We start from the raw sequence: 8,808 nt of genomic DNA, 5'->3' as shown, positions 1-8,808 counted from the left end.
ATGAGAGCTGGTTAGGGCAGCAAAAATATATCTTGAAGACGGGCAGATGACTGTTGGACTCCATATGTACTCACAATGCCATCTCTTTCAATGGCAGAGAAAAGTTCCCTTGTGAGCCCCAATACAATCAGAGCTCCCACCACTTTACCAAACTGGGGAAATAATTCTGTTTTGTATTTTTGCACCAAGTACGTTAAGGTTATTCTTCAAAAAAAATCATGCTTCAATTTGAAAAATAAACCAGCAGTGGCACAGTACTATTGCATTTAATGGTGTTTTGGGAATGAAATCACCTCACAGAAGGACCTTCATGCACTCAAGCCTAACCCTACACTCTGCTCTCAGTCTCAAACATGGTTCAGCTTAGTCATCTATTGAATGATCCATTTGCCATTTTCCAAACTTATTTGAACCATCCATTCTGATGAGCGAAACGCCTTTGTTAACTTGCTATTTTAATGTGGGTTAGCTTATTTTCAAAACATTACAAAAGCAAACATAGTCGTGATGATCTGGAAGGACTTGTTCCAGTTTGTATATTTTAGAAACGATGGGAGAAAGTGCAACTCTGGAGTTTTTAAGTTTTGAACAAATTTTTCCTGATCTGGTAGGTCAGTATTACAATTGTGCAGCTGAGTATCTTTTATCGTACAATACCATCATGATTACCTTTTTGTAACCTACTATTGATACATGAGTGGAATGGGGTCCAATATGTCGATGCTTCCACAGGCTGTACAACAGAGATATAGCATGCTGATTTGTGCTATTGATTCACCCGACATTAAAATCGAATGCATAATGAGACAGTGACTCTGAGTGAAAGCTGGGCGTAGGAGTAGATTAACATATGGGCCTATTGGGTCTGTGCCCAGGGGCCCCAGCCAGATCTGGGGCCTCCGCCAGAGGGCAGTTTCATTTAAGCGTAGCATATTATACGATTTGCTTTATTATTCATGCAGTCTGTACATAGTCTGTGGGCCTATTTCTTCATGCATTGCTGGGTACAGTCGTGTAGTAGTTATGTTACTGGACTAGTAATACAGAGACATGGACAAATAATCCAGACAATGAGAGTTCGAATCCCACCATGGCAGTTTGAGAATTTGAATTCAGTTTAAAAATTCTGAAAATAAAAAGTTGGTAACAGTAAAAGTGACCACGAAGCTGTCGGCTTGTCGTAAAAACCCAACTGGTTCACCGTTGTTTAGGGAAGAAAAGCCACCGTCCTTACCCGGTCTGGCCTATACATGACTCCAGTCCCACACCAATGTGGTTGACTCTCGACTGCCCTCTGATGTGGCCTATCATGCCACTCGGTTGTATCAAATGGTTCAAGAAGGTGGCCAACCATCGCCTTCTATGGGCAACCAGGGATGGACAATAAATGTCAGCTTTGTCAGTGACACCCACATCCCAAGATTTTAAGAAATAACTTGCTACACATTTGTGTTTTAATGGATCGGGGGGTGGGGTGGGGTGTGCATGGGTGGTGGTTGTACGGGAGGGAGGACAGAGGGGTCCCGTGTGTTCTTGGTACCTGGGGACCCAAGAATTCTTAATCCGACTGTGACTGGGTGCTACAGAATCAGTTACAGAGGATGGCTTTCACACACTTGAGTTAAGAGCAATATTGCCAGACATAAGGGAGTGGGTGGAAATCAGCCCCCCTGGAGCAGAGAGTGGTGCACACTGTAGAGAAACCTAAAGGGGTCAGGAGAAAACAAGATACAAAACCAGTGAGGAAACATTTAATAATAAATGATAAAAATTTGTCTGAAATAAGACCTATAAATCAAGATGGCACTGTTCAAATTTCCTAATGTGAGACAGAAAGAGAAAAAAACCATCATTAATAAAGAAAGCCTTTCTGTTCACAGGTGCAGCTGTAGTGTGAGATCATCGTAGAGTAAAGAGAAGACTGCTGTTACATTCCAGTTGTTCTGCAGTCTGGTGCTTCCTTCAGACTGTTTGTATTCCTCTTCTGTGCTTCTATTTGAAGGTATGTTATCTTATGTTATGTTACAAGCACGGCAGCACATTCTGCATGTCTACTGTATGGATTCAGTGACTGTAAGCACTAACATTATGGTTAGCCACATAAAGTTCAATTCAATTAGACACATTGCCACATTTTTACAGAACATTATTAAAAAATTGTTTCAATAAAATAATGATCCATTTATTTTGGTGAATGAGAGCCCGAGGAATCTGTCCCGTGATCACCTGTAGCCAATCTTTTTGGCATGACCTACTCTAGTGAAAGTGTGACAAACATTCTTTGCTTGCTGTTGCTGAAATAATAGAGTTTCAATGATGCCTGTATTTTCAATCGAATTACCATGGAGTTCATCTCAGAAATATTTAATGCACATTACCTTCATGTTTCCCACTGTTTCCTGTTCAACATTTAACAGAACTAGTGTCTGCAAATTTTTTTTTTGCGTGGTGAATAGACAGAAATGGCCTGTGTAATCTTTGCCCGAATGATACCACATGCAAGTAGCATGATATGTTTAATCATGTGCGTTTGCAAAGAAATTTAGTCAAAGTTCACCAAATAACTTTATCACGAACGTTGTACCCCATTAAGAACATTTCCAAATACTCGGTTGAAGTGTCAGGAGAATGTAACCTCCCGTCTTCATATGTAATATAATGCAGTCCAATCGTTATTATTATTTTAAAAGCTCATTGTACATACAATTTATAGCATTGAGAAAGGCCATTCGTCCCAACATCCGCTGTAACACCTTGAGTATTGTGTGCAGTTTTGGTCGCCTTATCTGAGGAAGGATGTTCTTGCCATGGAGAGAGTGCAGCGAAGATTCACCAGACTGATACCTGGGATGGCAGGAATGAGGTATGAGGAGAGATTGGGTCGATTAGGCTTATATTCGCTAGAGTTTAGAAGAATGAGAGGGGATCTCATTGAAACTTATAAAATTCTAACAAGACTAGACAGACTAGATGCAGGAAGGATGTTCCCAATGGCGGGGGAGTCCAGAACCAGGTGTCACAGTCTAAGGATAAGGGGTAAGCCATTTAGGACAGAGATGAGGAGGAATTTCTTCACCCAGAGAGTGGTGAACCTGTGGAATTCTCTACCACACAAGGCAGTTGAGGCCAATTCATTAAATATATTCAAGAAGGAGTTAGATATATTTCTTAAGGCTAAAGGGATCTGGGGAGAAAGCAGAGACAGGGTACTGAATTTGAATGATCAGCCATGATCTCATTAAATGGTGGAACAGGCTCGAGGGGCTGAATGGCCTACTCCTGCTCCTATCTTCTATGTTTCTAACTGTGACCATGATGCACTCTGACGGTGATAATGCTGCACATGAGCCTCCTCCCACTCTATTTACTTCATCTCACCCTATCAGCATACCCTTCTATTCCTTTCTCCCACATGTACTTATCCAGCTTCCCCTTGATGAGATTTTGATCATTTCACAGAATCACAGAAACCCCACAGTGCAGATAGAGGCCATTTCGGCCCATCGAGCCTGCACCGACACATATCCCACCCTATCCCCGTAACCCCACGTATTTAATCCCCCTAACACTAAGGGTCAATTTTTATCATAGCCAATCAACCTAACCCGCACATCTTTGGACTGTGGGAGGAAACCGGAGCACCCGGAGAAAACCCACGCAAACACGGGGAGAATGTGCAAACTCCACACAGACAGTCACCCGAGGCCGGATTCGAACCCGGGTCCCTGGCGCTGTGAGGCAACAGTGCTAACCACTATGCCACCGTGCTGCCTTGGAAGAAAATCCATTTCAAATGAATGAACTCTGTTTGTACCAAAGGTTATCAAAATTAAGCTCCTGGGTAGACAAATTCTCTAATCTAGCTTCCAAATAATCTGGTAAAATAATAGATCTACCTGTGTGTAAAATTCGCAAACAATATAGAGAATGCCCGTTTTTCTTCATAATTAGCAATCTCCTAACAAAATTGTCCAAACTCACTCCAATTAGGTTCCCATCCCTGCCACAGCACTGGGAGAGCTCAAGTCAAAGTCACAAATGACATCCTCTAACTGTGACCATGGGGCACTATCCCTCCTCATCCTTTTTGACCTCTCTGCAACTTTTGACACTGTTGATCACATCGTCACCCTTCAATGCCTCCCCTCTATTGTCTAGCTCAATGGGACTTCTGTAGCTTAGTTCCACTTTCACCTCTCCAATTGTAGCCAGAGGATCTCCTGCAATGGCTTCTCTTCCTGCCCCTGCACTGTTACCTCTGGAGTTCCCCAAGGATCTGTCCTTGTCCCCTTCCTCTTCCTCATCTACATGCTTCCCCTTAGCCACATTATATGAAGACATGGGGTCAGGTTCCACATGTGCACTGACGTGACGACACCCAGCTCTACTTCTCCACCTCCTCTCTCTTCAATCCCTCCACTGCCTCCATATTGTCAGATTGCTTGTCTGACATCCAATCGTCAATGAGCCGTAATATCCTCTACTTAAACATGGGAAGAATAAAGTCATCCGCCCCCGCCACAAACTCCATACCCTTGCCACTGATTCCATCCCCCTCACTGGCCATGGTCTCAGGTTGAACCAAACTGTTTGACCCCAGGCAGAATTTCCAACCCCATGCCCTCGCCATCGCAAAGACCGCCTACTTCCACAGGCATAACATCAGCAGTCTCCACCTTTGCCTTAGCCCATCTTCATCCTCACCTTTGTCACCTTCAGACTCATTAATCCAATGCTCTCCTGGCCAACTTTCTATCCTCACCTTCCATAAAATTCAACTCCTCTAAATCTCTGCCGCCCGTGTCCTATTCAAGCACCAAGTCCTGCTCATCCATCACCCCTGTGCTTGCTGTACTGCTCCCAGTTCACCAATATATTCCTCAAATTTAAAATTCTCATCCTCATGTTCAAATTCCTTCACGACCTCGCACCTCCCTATCTTTGTAACCCTCCGAAAACATAGGAATAGGAGTAGGCCATTTAGCCCCTCAAGCCTGTCCTGCCATTCAATGAGATCATGGCTGATCTGTGACCTAACTCCTTATACCTGCCTTTGGCCCATATCCCTTAATACCTTTGGTTAACAAAAATCTATCAATCTCAGATTTAAAATTAACAATTGATCTAGCATCAATTGCTGTTGTGGAAGAGAGTTCCCAACTTCTACCACCCTTTGTGTGTAGAAGTGTTTCCTAATGTCACTCCTGAAAGGTCTGGCTCTAATTTTTGGACTATGTCCCCTAGCCCTAGAATCCCCAACCAGCGGAAATAGTTTCTCTCCATCTACCCTATCTGTTCCGATTAATATCTTGAACATTTCAATCAAGCACCCCTTAACCTTCTAAATTCTAGGGAATACAACCCTAATTTGTGTAATCTCTTCGTAATTTAACCCTTGAAGTCTGGGTATCATTCTGGTAAACTTACACAGGACTCCCTCCAAGGCCAATATATCCTTCCTAAGGTGTGGTGCCCAGAACTGCTCACAGTACTCCAGGTGTGGTCTAACCAGGGCTCTGTATAGCTGCAGCATAACTTCGACCCCCTTGTATTCTAGTCTTCGTTCCTCCAACTGTGGTCTCTTGCACATTTTGAAATCAGTTCATTCCACCACTGGCAAACCTGCCTTTGGCCATCTAGGTCCACAGCTCTGGAATTCCTTTTCGACGCTTCTCCATCTCTGCACATCTTTATTCAGATGTTCCTTAAAACCCATCTCTTTGACCAAAATTTTAGTCACCCCTCTTAATGTCTCCTCCTTTGGCTTGATGTTGATTTTTGTCTGATTACACTTCTGTGAAGTGCCTTGGAATGTTAAAGGTGCTATATAAATGCAAGTTGTTGTTGTTGTTGTTTGAAACATGTAATTTCTGAAAATGAGATTTTGTTGGTGGGTTATTAATTTGGAAAAAAGACATGTATTTTCCAATTTTTCATTAATATGGAAATTTCACCCTGGAATTCTACAAGAATACAATGACTATCAGCAGTAATACTGATTAACCAATGTGCAGCTTTGGATCTGATCTGGTGGACTTGTGGCTCCAGCAAAGTGAGGTCCTTCAGTGGCACAGTTGAAATCTCCCAATCAAGTACAGTTACTACATAATTAAGCTTTTTTTTGAAGAGAAACATATTTATTGATATTTAAAGGCTTAGGGTCCATTTTAGTGGAAGGCAAAATCAATTGCTGAAGTAGACCTTGGTGTCAAAACCCATTAGTTTTTTAATTCATTCTCAGGATATGGGTGTCGCTAACAAGGCCAACATTTATTGGCCATCCCTTGGTGCCCTTGAGAAGGTGATGGCGAGCCGCCGCCTTGAACTGCTGCAGTCCATGTGATGAAAGTACTCTCACAAGTTGGTTAGGTAGGGAGTTCCGAGATTTTGACCCAGCGATGAAGAAGGAATGTCCAAGTCGGGATGGTGTGTGACTTGAAGGATAACTTGGAGGTGATGTTGTTCCCATACGCCTGCTGCCCTTGTCCTTCGAGGTGTAAAGGTCGCAGGCTTGGGAGGAGCTGTCGAAGAAGCCTCGGTGAGTTGCTGCAGGGCATCTTGTAGATAGTACACACTGCAGCCATGGTGCACTGGTGGTGGATGGAGTGGATATTGAAGCGCACTCCTCTGATTTCATTATTTTTATTGGATTATTGATGTGCCTCCTTTTTTGAGATAAATAAATTGTTGTTGGTGTACTTTCATTTGTTGTCTGTGATCGTCAGAACTTCCGACCCCAGATACATATTTTTGTGTATCTCGGGACACCCTGCTTAATGGCACTGTTGAGAGGAAAATGCATGTGTCACACACACAATGGATGAAAGTTGGAAGGTTTGGGTCCTGTTGTTCTTTTCACTTCCAGCAGCACCTCTGAGGCAAACAATGAAAAGTTGCAAAATAACAACAGAAAATGCTGGAAAAACTCAGCAGGCCAGGCAACATCCATGGAGAGAAATTAGAGTCGACGTTTCGGGTGAACCCTTTTCTCCACGGATGTTGCCTGGCCTGCTGAGTTTTTCCAGCATTTTCTGTTGTTATTTCGGATTTCCAGCATCTGCAGTATTTTGCTATCGTACTAATGAAAAGTTGCAAGACTGAATGAAATTTTGATTTTATTGGTGGTGGTGATAGGAATGAAGTAAGAATTATTCTCCACCAACCATAACCTACTGTTGTGTCTACCCGTGACCCTGTCATGTTTTAGAACGCCCCTCGCTTTGTTTTGCCTATTCACAAAGGTGTTGCTAATCTGCAAAACATGGTTTTTAACAAATAGTTTGGGATTGAGTTCACACATTTCATGCAGACTCATGCAATTTACTACATGGCTGGAAATTTTTACTGGGCTATAGTATAAATTTTGCTGAATATCAAATATTAACATTAATTTGAAGACATTCCTTAGCAAATAATTATGGGTGTGCCATTCAGCTGAACTTTACTGCTCTACAAATTTCTGCCTTGCAGGGAATTGATTTACAGATGCCTGCAGCTCTTGTAAATAAGTAACAAACACTGTGAAAACCATGTAGCGTTTATATTGATTATATTTTTGACAACATGGCCCCCACATACCTGATGCAAAGAACACAACAAGGTGGGAATCACTGTAGCAACCCTCCAAAGAGATGGTGCCCTGTACGCTAATTTATTACTTGGACCAGACAAACACCCAGGTGACCTAGAGCTACTAGCTCAATAATCTGTCTGTTTCAGGCCTTTGCGATAAGCTAAAAGGTCCTGCTTTTCCAAAATGCTTTCCCTATGCTTTTAAAGGGCACACCAACACTGACCATTTTTGCCTCGGGCTCATTTTTAAGATGCCTGTGGGGGGAATAAAACTGGCAACAGCCAAGTATCTTTGTAAGGCTGTGTATCTCGGCCAACCTGTGATCTTCTTAGTCGAATAGGCCTTCATATATATTCCCTCACCGAGTCCCAAGAGCAGCAGCAGATCTCGCATGAGTTTAACAAAATGGTGCACTTTCCCAACATGCTGCCCCAGTTGTATAAAGGTATCTCTCGGCAGACAATCCCAGGATCCTGATATTCCTCAAAGTTATTCAATGATGTAGGTCGTCTGCGTTTTCACATTTTTGATCATTTCTCCAGCCCCAATTATTCCTTTAGGGTTTAGGGTCCTTCGCACTTTTGGCCACACCTGGGTGAACTCTTCCTGAAGGATGGTCCTCCTCCAGTGGCTCTTGTTGATCTGGTCACCTTGTCCTTTGTGTGCTGGAAAATATAATCGCAGAAGAAATGCTGAAAACTTAAATGTTACCGAACAGAGGCGTTTGAGAACCTTTCACCTATTTCACTTATCAAATATGAAATGGCATTCTTCCTCCATATTACACCTTTCTGTTGTTTAATTAGATTGGTCTTAAATTGCTTTGGACTGGGAAGACATTCTCCCTTTAAAAAAAACCAAAGCAATAGAAAGGCTATATTAGAACAAGTAAGGGGTAAAAATTGCAATGCACCTGCTTCTGATGTATAACAGACCACATGTTACAAAATTGCACACTCCAAGCCCATGATTTTCTATCCATTAACATTTAATGGATGGAAAATCATTGGGTGGAAGTGCGCAATTTTGTGATGTGCCCAGTGCATGCTAGAAGCAGGTACATCAGAATGGTTACCCCCAAATGACTATTTGTGCATATGTCTGGAAGGTAGGATATTCTAGTTTTCCATAATGTACAAAAACACCTTATACTGTGTGCAGGAAAATTACTTTTTTAATGATAAGCAGAAGTAATGTACAGAGAAACCCTTTGAAGTAGATACCTGATTGATCTA

General features: G+C 42.4%; 1 long non-coding RNA gene across 1 annotated transcript in view; it reads right to left on the bottom strand.

The window, feature by feature from the left end:
* Positions 1–1,735: 1,735 nt before the first annotated feature.
* Positions 1,736–8,808, bottom strand: part of LOC147116640 (uncharacterized) — a 29,789-nt gene continuing 22,716 nt past the window's right edge. The window contains exon 2 of the long non-coding RNA XR_015078847.1: positions 1,736–8,238. This is a non-coding gene — a long non-coding RNA (uncharacterized LOC147116640). The remainder of the gene's footprint in view (positions 8,239–8,808) is intronic.

The sequence above is a fragment of the Somniosus microcephalus genome, chromosome 6, assembly GCF_052327205.1.
Source record: "Somniosus microcephalus isolate GS21.2 chromosome 6, FLI_Smic_1.0, whole genome shotgun sequence".
Taxonomy (NCBI): domain Eukaryota; kingdom Metazoa; phylum Chordata; class Chondrichthyes; order Squaliformes; family Somniosidae; genus Somniosus; species Somniosus microcephalus.
This window is presented reverse-complemented; position numbering and strand designations above follow the sequence as displayed.